Below are 13,565 nucleotides of genomic sequence, written 5' to 3' on the forward strand. Positions count from 1 at the left end.
GAACTGAAACATCAACACCAGTGCTTAAGCACACAACTATACAGCATGTGGAAGACGATCACTCTTCTCCGCATAGGTTTCAATAACAAAGTACACACACATACACACTTGTTTCCATCTCAAGGGAAACAGGTAGCTGCTTGAATTACCAGGAATGCAGCACTGGACAAAGGACACGATAGGAAGAGACTGGAGCAGCACACTGGAGACAGTGTGGAGGTATTTTCAAAGAGACCAGCTTTGGTACATACAGGAAACTCAAAAAAGGTCAAGCAGGGTAGATGTAATTATGTTTACACTTGTATTTCTGACTAAGCAGTAAATGCCCTGTACATAAAAAATAAAGCATAACCTCAATAAATGAGGGTTAAACCAGGTACTGGTGACGGTTAAAGTCAGTGAGTGGTGCCAGCAAAATACCTCACAAGTTCTTTTAATCCAAATGTTTTCATGTGAGTGTGGGTGTGTACTGTATATAAGGTAGGCCCGTTTAACAAGAGGAACTTGAAATACACTCCTTGATTATGAGTAATTAGAGTGTCCTATTCTACTACTGTGTGTGAATTAATGAGTGAACTGCATATTTCAGTTCAGTGACAGTCCCTGAGAACATGACAGGACAACTTGGCTCTATAAACTGTGGATTACAAAGTTGCACACACAGCAATGGTTGTGCCCTGCTGACTGCTGCTGGTGCACAACATTCAGTCAGTGCTCTACATGTGCAAGTGTTGGTGTGTGCCTGTGTGATATCTGAAAAAAGGCACAATCTGGAACAGTGCTGTACTTTCTCCAGGACTGGTAACACAGAGCACACAGAGATAAGAGAGAGGAACTAGGAAATAAAAAGGAAGCTCAACGTTTGTGTACACATGCATCACAGATATCCAAATGGTTGCTAAACAGTCTCAGTGTCAAACTGAAGTGGAATTAGGACAAGTGTGCCTTTTGGTTTTATTAGGTTTTTCTGTTAGTTAATGAATCAGTTAGCCTCTAAACTCATTTTTAAAAGTACTAAGAATAAAGCAGTAGTACATCGTCACATTTTAGATGCTGAAAGCTGAGTGTTTTCTTAGCTCTGCAGTCCACTCACTGAGCATCTGGGATGGTTCAGTCACATCTCACTTGAATTGCTATAACTGCTAATATTACTAGGGATTGTACGATGAGGCGTTAAGATTCATCCTGAAGGAAAAGCACAACACAATGGCTTGTTTGTAGCTGCTCAAAGATTTAACAAACATTCTTTGTCCAAGCCTCACAGTCGCTGTGTTCTGTTTTGCATCTCATGTTTGATGAAAAGACAAGACAGCACCTCGTTGTCCTTCTTTAACAAAGTGCATTGTCTTTTTCTTAGGCAACTGTCATTTCTCTTGCTGCTGTCTGTTCAATGGGGGCATTTCAGTGTCTCACATGTAGCAAACCCTTAGCAGGCGGTCAAGCCGCCACCTCTTGTCATCTGTTGCATTTCACTTTGTCATTCAAATTTTTGTATTCTGTGCTTGCAAAACTCATTTAAAGCGTTTTCTAAAAGGAAAATTAGGGTTCTGCACAAATTCAATGTCTTTGGTATTTGGTAATCTACATCAGCCCAGTGACTCAGAAGATGTGAATGTATTTGCATTGAGATGCTTTTGTTTTGTCTAGAGATTATTTCCTCCCTTCTTTTTTTGGCTCTCTATTAATGTGAGGACTGACAACAGTTTCAACTGCTGCAGATTAGCCTCCATTCATCCAGTAGAGCTCAGCACAGTACAGTTAATCTAGTTATTGTAGTCCCGATTTATACATTGTACACTCTAAAAGATATTTAGTGGAATGCTAGTATTGTCTAAGGTCAAATAAAAAATAAAAAAATGTAAAAAACACTATCTTCAGCTACTGTATATACAAATAAACAAAATGAGTTCAGTGAAAAAGTGTTCAGGGAGGCCTTGAACCCAGGATAATCAGCAGAGAATTTCCTGCTTGGTGGAAGAGTAAATCTCATTATGCAACTGACCAGGAGTATTCAGAAAGGACTACAGAGTCTGATGTCATACATTGCTATCGAGATCCCCACAGTAAATATAAATAAAACTCGCCTTGCCCTTGTATGTTTGGAGTAATGGATGACTATTAGGTTCAAAAACAGAGCACAATTTATTTGTAGATCTTTTAGATAATAAGTTAAACCTGTTTTCAAAAGGATGATGCTGTCAAAAGGACAGTTACAGGCTTTTGGTACAGTAACTGTTTATTGTAACATTATTAATGATATCTAAAATGATACATCTATAAATATAATATCAAGTTCTTGAGTTTGTTCCACATTTTCGAGGACGGTATGCGTTACCTATAATGTCTCCTCCTGCAACATTATGAACGCTGTTTCTCAAAACACAATGTTACTGTAATAGGATATAGTTCTCCTTTTTCACTGCACTAGGGCAAATAACCTGAATTGTACCGGTAGATACCAGTACCCTCCCACCCACTCCTGTTAGACAGCTAATCTGGTGTCTTTTTTCAGTCTACCTGCATACCTGCATGATAAAGCTCTACCTGTCCTACTCCCTGCACACTTCATTTGATCGCTCTCCCCCCGTTACTCTCTGTCCTTCCAGCTACACTGGTTAATCCCATTACCATGAGAGAGATGTTGAACTGCAACAGAGCCAAAAGAAATCAAATGAAAGTGACACAGAAAATGATAAGAAAGGACACTGGAGAGCAGACAGTGATGAAGAGAGACCTAACAGAAGAGACAGGACATTGTAGTGTGATGACACAGTACAGGACAGACAGGCAAGCTGGGAGGTAGGGTCAGCTACATGCAACACACACACACACACACACATTCAAGCACAAACTCAGGGACAATGGAGTCTGCACTACTGCTGAACTGCCCCCCTTAACTAGCCAGTCTTCCCCCAACACATAATCTCTGCTTTCATCTTGTTGTTGCCTTTCTATGGCTCTCTCTTCACTCCTTTCTCTGTTTTGCTCTCATTCTGTCAAATAATCTTTCATCACCCCACATTTCAGCAGACTGGGTGCAGTCTGGTTGCTTACCCCGTTTACTAATGAAGGGAGTCCATGGGCAGCAGTTCCCCTCTTTCCAACAGTCAAACCTTCATCGACTGAAGTTAGCCACTCGCCCTGTTCCCCAGGGCGAAGTCAGGTGTCTCAGCTCACACACACAAACACACACACAGGTGTTCCGTTCAAAGGAGGAGAAAGCGTCAGGATAGTCCAAAGGGTGAGTCTCTGTTAGTGGTATAGTCCAGAGAGAAGCAGAGGAGCGGAGCAGGACGGATCGTTTGCTTTAAAACACCGCATCAGCTGCCCGGCACTTCCTTCCACACTGCCTCTCTCTCTCTTTCTCTGTGACACACAAACACATTCACACGCACAAACAAGCACACTCTGCACCTCACACTCCCTCTGGCCCCTCTCGCTGCCTGGTTTACCGACTGACTCGCATTCGCACACTGAGAGAGCTCGGATCAGGCAACAGTTGGTGAATTCATGGTCCCTCCTCCCCTCCCTCCCCTTTGCGAGTGGTTACTTAGCAACTAGCTTTGGTGGGCGGAGCTTATGAGAGTTCTCACATTGCTGTGCACTCTGCTCTTGGCTCCCACCTACTCAGGCTATATTTGCATATCAAGCCCTGCCTGGCTCTCTGGACAGTGGCTGTGTGGGCTATATAGAAGGGGAGGGAGGTGATTGTTGTCTCGAAAGCTGAAACAGTTTGTCTTCAGTGATGCAGCAAACTCCACAAGATGGGTCAAAAGGAAAAAAAGACTACCTAGTTAGTAACAGGAGGAAACATTAGAGAATAAGACAGAGGTGATGGCAAAGCAGCGTAAGGCATGTGCTGTTCATTTCACTCTTCTAAAATCTGTCAAAACAGTTCAGAAAATCTGTATCTATAACGTGTCCTTGGAGAAGAGTAAAAGGCACCAATTATAAGCCCTATCATTATGGTTCAGCAACTATTATGATAACTGACTAGTTAATTAAGTAAAAATACAAACATTCTCTGGTTTCAACCTTCACAATGTTAATATCTGTTGGTTTTCTAAGTATTCTGTTATTAAACTGAATATTTTGGACATCAAGCTATCTGAATATTCTGATTTGTGCTTTGGGAAAATGTGATTAACATTCTGTAGATTCTTTGAGGAAAATAATTCTCTGCTTCAATGTGTATCACTAATACAGAGAATTTTTTTCCTCAAAGAATCTACAGAATTTGCATGTAAAAGCTGGAAAATATTCCCTGAGTGGGAAGCATATAATGTTTACCATTTTTTCTTTTTCAAATCTTGTCAGCTCTGCAGGGCATTTCCACCACCACTCCATCTTATACTCCTCACTTGTATCTTTCAAATTGCTCCTGTTCTAGTTGGATGCTGTCCAGGCCCTCTTATCAGAGTAAAGGATACAGAAAACAACTTGGAGTTGGCACCAGAGAGGCCGGACTTCATCTAACTGGAGCTGTAAAAGTGTTTATTACACTTGGTTGTCGTCAGTTAGTGTCATTCTTAGTGGAGCAATTTGGTTCAAACTCAACTTATTTTAAAGATTCTATATTCTTAGCTTATAGTCGATCTCTGCATCAGCACTGAACTTTTCAATTTCTCCTGAGTTTTTTGTATAGGCTCTAACATTATATAATCATATTTACTTTAGACCCTCCTGAACAAATTCTGATGTGACAGCATAGGATGCTATACACTTATCATAGCATGTAAAATCTTTTTTTTTCCTACAAACAGGTCACCAGTTCTAAACCTCACATGCACTCCTTGAAGCATTCAGATAACTATGTCACAGCAAATATTTGTATTTTCTATATTTCTGCTTTTCTTTTACTTTTCTGCATTTTGCTCGACTGAACAAGTCACCGTAATGATGAACCTTCTGGTAATATTGTCATCTGAGAACTTCCCTGACTGTTGTTCTACTTATATTTGAAGGACCTGTTTGTTCCCCATGCTGCAGGAACACGAGTCACGCTCTATACTCTTCCAGTAACTATATTCAGCAGCCTCTGTCAAGAGGTGGTGGCAGTTGAGCCAGAACGTAATCCTCCTAAAATTACAAGGAAATGTCAGTGAACTTCTTACCTTCTTCACCGTCTGCCTCTCTCTTTCTGACTACCTGCTTCTCTGCCACCTTTTAAAATTCATAGCTGCTGAAGTCCTGATGCTTGATGCAAGTACATGCTGATGGAGTGATGGTGAAAAATAGGGAGGAGGTGGTGAAAAAGATGAAGAGTAGGAAAGAGATATGGTCCAAGCTGAGGGCGCCAAATAAAATCTAATTATGTGGAAAGGAATGCAAACGTCCTAAAGTTTTTTCCTCCCTCCCTCCACCCCTTGTTCTCTTTCTCCTTCACTTCCTAAAGATGTTGGCAGTGGCTCAGCCAGTGGCCTGGCTATTTGTTTCTGTGCAATTTGTTAAAAGGACTGTCCCCTTTTCCCCTTTTAAAGAAACCATTTACCATTCTATTCATGTCTACCTGCCTCATTCAGGTGGCAGCATATAGTTATGGACAAGGTTTCACTACAAGTGTTAACACAGTTATGTTAATGCAATTCAGAAAGGGGAAGAAATTACCTCATTACTTTCTTCAGTGGTGTATAATGGAGAGAAGGGAGGTCCAGTATTAAAGTGATGAAGGTACATGTCAAAGAAGGAAGGTGTTTGGGAAATCTGCATTATCGCTTCATTGATTAATGGACACAGGCTACAGCAAACACACAAAACACGAATAAAATGAGTGGTCTCTTCGAGGATGACTATATTCCCATCCACAGATCTCGAGGGGGTCACTTAGTGGCTTGATGAGTATGAAAATGATGTGAGTCATATGCTATGGCCTTCACAGTCACCAGTCTCAACCCAGCTGAAGAACTATAGGAGATTTTGGATTGTCGTGTTAGGCCAAATTTAGACTTTGCATCACTGCACGTATGGGAACATGTGCATGTGTCGTTCAGAGATGGGTGCAAAGCTGTTGCATTTAGATTGAGAATAGGTGGTCAGTCAAGTCAAGTAATGCCAATTTGCTCCAACATTTTCAAAGAGGCAAGTACCCACTAGCAGACCAATTAGCAGGCAGCCACGTTTACCCAATAACCACTTTGCTGCATAGGTACGCATCAACACCTGTGTGTAGTTGCGGCACATCTAAATTAAGCTTTAGACAGTGTCTTCACCATCATCATCAAAACACCAAAAGAGAGACTATTGTTTGGAAGAATGGTGTTCATCCTTCCAGCAGAGTTCAGAGAATCAATGCCAACAAGCACTGAAGCTGTTCTGGTGGCATGTGGTGGCCCAACAAATTATTAAGACACTTTACGTTGTTGTTTTCTAATCTGTACCCTCACACACACACACACACACATATATATATATACACCCTTAAGTCCATCCACATGTAGTACAGAAAAAAATAAATAAAAGAAACAAATGTGCTTCTTGCAGAGTTCAGCTAAAACAGCTCTATGGGGATTGGAAACCAGCTGGTGGGGGTTGCAATGCAGCAAGATGAATGATAGAGAAAAAGGGTGAGAGAAGAGATGGTTAGAGCAAGAAGCCTCACAGAAAAAAAGCTTATGAGAAATAAATGGGACAGGGATACTCCTCAGGGGCAGTGGGTTGATGACTGCTTGTTTGGGCTGACAACTGCAAATTCCAATAACTCTGCTGCAGCTTCTTCTAGATACACAGCTGATTCTGATTTACCTTCAAGCACTAGAACATTGTTCAATCAATCAAGCATGTCATTTTCATGTAGTTGTTAAATGAAAGTAAATATCCCACTAAATTCAAACATTTACGGGACATATGGTAACTTCCAGTCAGTTTGGTGAATCACCCCAAGTGTGTTGCAAAGCTATAATTTCCACTGTGACTGGGATTGTTTGAATGTGTGTTGTTTATGAAATGGGGAAAAATAGATCGAGAAAAGGGAGAGAAGGAGGAGGCACCAATCTACAACTGAGCTCCTCTGACATCTTTTCTATTCGGTCCACACAACACAGAATCAGCAACCTAATTAAACATGCAGAGAGAGAATGAGAAAGAAAGAAAGAAAGAGGAAGTGATGCTGGAGAAAACAAGATGGGTGGATTGAAAACGGGTGAGATAAATGAGAAAATAGGGATGAAAGAAACAACAAACTGCAGTAACAGAGATGGAATGAGAAAAATCTGTGATAAAATTAGGCAAGGAAAAATAAAACGTGAGCAGAAAAGAAAAAGTAAAAAAACCAAACAAAGTATGGTAGTGTACAGTAAAGGGTTGCAGTGTTTTACACACTGGTTTTGAGCAAGAGCTGCTGGCTATCATGGGCAATGGTGCTGTTGCAAGCAAACTAGCTTATCTGCTTTGAAAGAAGAAGACAGAGTTTGGACACTAATTATGGATAACATGACTGACAGACAGACAGCAGAGCTCGGCCCAGACCTGGAGCACTAGTCACGAGAGATAATAGTTGACAGAGATAAAAGGAAAAGCGACAGCAAATTAAGGGAGGGGGAGAGCCAGAAAGTAATAGAAAGAGTTGATTATTTTATTTAATAGGACTCAGGGAACACAGATGCCTCTTGATGCTCACTACCACACTGACCCAAACATTAATGCCATCTCTGAAGTCCTTACAAGACAAGTGGTAGAACACTGTAAAGTGGAAAATTTGGGAAAAAAAAAACCCAAGTAAGAGAGTGTGATCAGTATTGGTCAGCTATCTGATACTTTGAACTACGGCATCATTCAAACTGGCACGGTGCAGTCTGTTCAGATAACACAGTGAGTGTAACTGTTGTGACAGAGGATTATCCACTTTTAGCAGAATTGTCTCTTAATTCATACTGGTGTTATATGTGACATGACATTAGTTTGTAAATATAAACGTGTGTGTTTTTAAGCCTGAAGAATGAGATAAGTAGATACTGTACATTCACTAATAAACACAGGTTTATGAAAGCATGTATGAAGAAATGTCTGCAGATCCATGTTTACACTGGCAATAAAGTACATGATCTGCACGCGCAAGCAGATTTCAATGTGTTCTGCTGAAAACTGTGACTCTCACTCTTCCTTCTGCATTCATATGCTGCATGTTCTGCATAAGAGATACCCAGACAGAAAGAGCAGTTTTAGGCAATGGATGGCTAAATGTGATTGCAGAACAAAGTGTTAAGAGGGGTGTTATAAAAACAAAGAGTAGTAGATTACTCATGTACTGTACATACTGAGATGGACAGTGAGGACAGAATGTTTGCATAAGCACATGCAGCACTGAATAGCTTTATTTAGCTTTTTCAAATACACACACACACACACACACACACCTTGGTCTTTAGATAATTATGAGGACACACTGATATAATGCATTCCCTACCCCTCACTCCAAGCTCAACCACCACAACCTAATGCTTTACCACAAACCAACCCTAACTTAAACTAAAACTAGGTGCTAAGCCTCAAAACAGATCTTTGAAGTTGTGAGGACTGGAGAAAATGTCCTCACAATACCAGAATGTCTGAAGATTACAGGTAAAGGGGGAAATAGTGATATTCACACTAGGGCTTAATGTAAAATGCAATGTAATGTAAAATTTTAAGGGTATATTTCATTCAATTTAATAGGATTTTTAATGGTACTAATTACATGTGTTAAAATCCCCAAACACAACCAACCTATTGATCCTTTGTACGGTACTATCTTAGCAACAATCTTTGTTACAGGAGTGTTACTGTTTTTGAGAGAACTACAATATCTCTGATAAACCATGACAAAGTACATAGAAGATCTGAAGCTGTAGAGAGCAAGAGCAAAACAAAGACATCGTAACCCCACAGAGACTAGTTAAAGGTGAAAATGATTTGCTTTGTGACTGCCTGTGCAAGTCAACTAGAATATCTGTTACTTAAATGAAAGAATTTATTAACCTCCCTGAAAGCAAACACACAAAAACATGTATACAGGTATATGCTTATCTTCCAAGTGTGTATGTGTGTGTTTGTGTGTGTGTGTGTGTCTAAAGCCTCATGTTGCATGCTGTCCACACAGATGCTCCTGACAGGAGGTGACCTCTGGCCACTGAAAGACAGTCTGGACTTATGGTAACTACTACTCAGACACTCACATACAGACACAAGGATAAAAAATGAGAAGCTCAGAGCATGCTCAGAATCAAAATAAGGTCATGTAAACTTCCACAGTAACTGCTTAAAGGGGAACATCAGAAACAACCACCGTGAAACCACATTCTTCAGCTTCCTCTCTGACTCCAGCCTTGCTCACCACATTTGTTGCACTTCTCTTCCAAATGCTAATTCATCTCAAAACACTGCCTCAAGCTTGTAATGTAACATAATGCAATATTCGCATATCAGCAGTATGAATGTTGCTATAAAAGAATTTTAAGCACCATGAGTGCAGTTTCTAAGTTGTAAAATATTGCAAGTCTGATCTGAATAACAGGAAACAGCCCTGAGAGACACACACACACACACACACACACACACTACAACATGGTGGGACTGGGTGAAGTCATCAAATGCCAGTGAAAAGCACCATTTATCACATAGTGTAAAAAGGATTATTTGCATATACAAACTAGGTTCAGAGATGATGAGGGTGAATGGAGAAAAAAAAAAGTAGGAGAGCATTAATGTAAAACAAAAGAAGGTTAAGATACAGTTATTACAGTAAACATATTGCATGCATGAACGTTAAACTGGGGAATAAGATGGCACCACTGGCATGAGTGAGGGCCAGCTGAGCATATGATTTATAGCCATTGCTAGTCAGTGAGATCATGAGTGAAATGCAAATGTGTATGACAGAGATGGAGGTAAAAAACAAAAACAAATGACGTTTCTGTTCATTAGCAGTCCTCCCTTATAGCTGGATAGTTACAGCTACAGCTTCATGGCCATGTGTCCTTGAGTGTCATTAGTGGGACTCCACTGTGCCTTGTCTCTATCCCATACTGTGCGCAAGTGTGTATCTGTGTGGGAGTCTTTCTAAACTTTAATTAACCAACCAAGTCTCACACACTGGTGCCAAAAACTGCAAGGCAGCAATGCCTGTGCTCTTTCAAATCAACAGAATATAATTCCTTTCCAATCAGCCAACTGTGAAAGCATCTCAAATCCTCTTAGAATCTCAAAATATGACAATTGCAACAGCAACAAAGTGCCATATTCTGCACTATTTTTAATCAACTTCTGTTATTTAGTTATTTGCAACTGACAGTATGAACCACCAAGAAAATAAAGGATAGAAAAATAAAGAAAACGGCCATTGAACATTAGTCACTGAACAGATTCAGTGCTGCAGCAACATGCACCTAGGCCTATTTTTACTAGGATCCTCTGCTGCATTTCTTATCGATACTATCCACTGACCGCTATCTGCCTGAACAGGGAATAATATTCCATTATATTGGGTAGACTGGCTGCTTTCCTCAAAGATAATTTCTAAATATCTCTAGCACCGTGATTGATGATTAAAAAAAAAAACTGTGAATATTTTCTGCACATTTATTAGGAGGGTTCAGTACAACTGGGAAAAAACACTTCTTGAAAAATGTTTACTTGATTTATCTGTGCTAAATCTAGTTAATGCAGCTTTAAATAAATAATGCAGAATAAGAAGGCATCTTGAAAACAAAAAATACTGAAAATCAATCACTGAGGTAAGAGACTCACTCAGTTTAGTTCTTTAGTTAACAGGGTGCCTAAAACCCACAAAGTAAATGTAAAAATTCTTCTTCAATGTCAGTTGGAATACAACAACAGCCAAAATCACTCTGAAAATGCCATAAAATCAACAAAGCATGAAAACAGTTTAAGACAGTGCATGTGTCGTTTGACACACTGTGACCTGTCATGAGAACACCAAACTAGGAAAATCTTTATACTCCAAGTAAACTAAAATCCAATATTTACCCGCTTTCAACTTTGCTGTTCACCACGCTGATCCTTCTGAGCAGAGCAGCCACAGTGTAGGCCCCATTTCTGGCTCGACCTGACCTGACCATGTGGTCAGAGAAAGGCCAGTGACTGATTTGGAAGTGAGGCCTGATGAGTGTCACCTGTACTAATGTGCACTGTCAGTCACTACCACAAGCCAAATAGCCCATCTATTAACAAATCAGATAAAGGTGCTATCTAAGTTATCTGACTCTGTTGTTGTTCTGCTCTCTGTCTGCCTCTTATCTCCTCTCAGTTTTTCCCATCATTTCCCTTTCTCTCTTCAGATTTCTTTGTCTGCATTCCATCTGCTGCCTTTATCCCTTTCCAAACGCATCACACCCATCAATCCACAATCACTCTGCCACATCCATTCTATCTTTCCATTTATCAGACAGTATTTCATTTCTCTAGCCGTTTGCCTTTTTCTCCCATACATTTACAATTTTCTTTGCATGTTTGATGTCATCTCCATCACCATTTTCTTCTCAGCCAAACAGTGATAGACAAAGCTCACATAACGTCCTTTAGCTGTACTCAAAAGTCAATATACTCCTGATATAATGCACAAATGCAATGAATACCAAACACTGTTCAAGCAGCTAGCAAAAAGCAGTTCTGAAGATGGAGTGTACTGGTGTGTGCCTTAAGAACTGTGGTGGGTGTAGAAAACTATTCCACTGTTTAATACTAAACAACACATTACTGTACTCTGATTTAGACTGACCTCAGTTCAGTCCTGTGTTCCATGCATGGGTATTGTTAAAGTTTGGTATAATTATAAGATACCGGTACTAAGAACGTGGCTGACAGTGTGGAGACCACAAAGGACAAGAAACTTTGGAAGTGTGTAGGTTAAGTGGAATTAAATAATGCCCACATCTGGTTTTCCTATACAAAACTACCCACTGAATATAATGCACACCTGCTGTAACACTTACAGAGATGTGTACTAATCATAGGTATCTGTAAACATTGACACCAATTCACTGCTCGACAGTCAAACCATAAGTTTTACCAAAAGCCAAGCCAACAATCACAGTGGAACAAATATTTTGTTTGTTTGGTTGCAAACCTTGCATGACATGGTAATAGATTTAACTGACATGGTTTGTTTTGTGCCTGATTGCAACCATCACAATATGAAAACCATTTTGTGTGTTGCTATCAAGGAGAACTGGGACATCACATTCATAAACTATGGGAAACCGTTTTACCAATCAGGTTTTAGTTGGTGCTTAGATCCCGTCCTCTTAAGAAGTCCATGCATGAACAGACAAAAACCACTAATTGTTATTCTATTTTCTGATTTTCTAATGGCCATTTCATGGATAGAAAATATGGGCACAAAATCTTAGTTTTACACTGATCTGACACTTTCCAATTTCCTATTTGTCATTTCCTAAAAAGAAAACTGAAATGATAAGCATCACACTGACCCATCTCTGTGATGTGAAACATATCAAAACAACATTTGTAATTTTAGTAATATAAACATCTCTAAAATCCTCAAAAATGTTCTGAAGAAATATTCTGTACCTGCAAACTGCATATTCATAATTCCACAAAGAACAGAACATTCCTCATATATCTGGATGACATGTGATGGCAGCTGTCATAAATAAAGTTGATAAATGATTAACCATGGCAGCCAAGAAAGGTCTGGGTGATTACCAGACATCACAGAAAAGGCTTACACTGCCAACACTGTCCTCTTATCCCAAGTAAAATGCTAAATCAAAAAGAGAGCTCATCATAAAGTGCCATCACATCACATCATACCAGACGGTTCACAGTGTGGCATCACATATCATAAGGTTTCCATGGCTGTCAGCAGGACCATCAGTCAACTGCATGGCTTCTAATGCGGCCAGAAAGTTCGCCATGTTGGTTTCAGACATCATATTCCTGCAGACACAAGTTACTCAGATACAGTGTGCCAAAGCAGAAAGTACACAGAAATGCAGACTGAAACACTTTTAGTGTTACAGGCAGATTCTGTCCCCACTGGCAACAAAAATCTGACACAAGTAAATCTCATTGTGGAGTGATTCTTAGTCCAAATACATAAGCAGCTTCTTCCAGCTACCTGTGGGGGATTCCCAAGCACACCCAGGCCTGATGGGAACCATGGTCCACCTACATCTGCCCCAGTTTAGCCTGGAAACCCTTCAAGCTAAAATCCATGCTTTCTAAATGTCTAACACATATTAATAATTGTGAGGATGGATGAAACCTGGTTCTGCCTTCAGATAAGTTTTTACCATATATATAGTCTAAGATATTACAGTTTTTCATAATTGCTAAAACAATAAACCCCATTCTCTGAACCAAATTCTCAATAGCCTAAACCAATTTGTCGAATAAATCACTCTTTCTGCCCAACCTTAAACCAGTTTAGGCAGTTAGACACTGTTAGCAAATCTCATGCACTCTTTTTGCTAAACTCTAAACACATTCTCACTCACTAAAACACAATTCGCACTGTGATGACCTTGTGTTGCAAAACACTAAACAGAGGACAGCAGAACTTAAACACAACTAAAGCACAACTGTCATCGTTTACACACAACGATTCAAAA

General features: G+C 39.9%; 1 protein-coding gene across 5 annotated transcripts in view; it reads right to left on the reverse strand.

Moving 5' to 3' along the window:
• rab11fip4b (RAB11 family interacting protein 4 (class II) b) overlaps nt 1–13,565 on the reverse strand; it is a 46,804-nt gene that overhangs the window by 20,304 nt on the left and 12,935 nt on the right. The window contains exon 1 of one of the 5 annotated variants that reach the window (XM_020597072.1): nt 3,055–3,721. The exons of the other annotated variants lie outside the window; for them this stretch is intronic. The gene's annotated coding sequence lies outside the window, so the exon portion shown is untranslated. Of the gene's footprint in view, nt 1–3,054; nt 3,722–13,565 lie in introns of those variants that run through there. 5 annotated transcript variants of the gene reach the window in all.

Source organism: Monopterus albus, unplaced genomic scaffold (assembly GCF_001952655.1).
Source record: "Monopterus albus unplaced genomic scaffold, M_albus_1.0 scaffold32.1, whole genome shotgun sequence".
Lineage (NCBI taxonomy): Eukaryota > Metazoa > Chordata > Actinopteri > Synbranchiformes > Synbranchidae > Monopterus > Monopterus albus.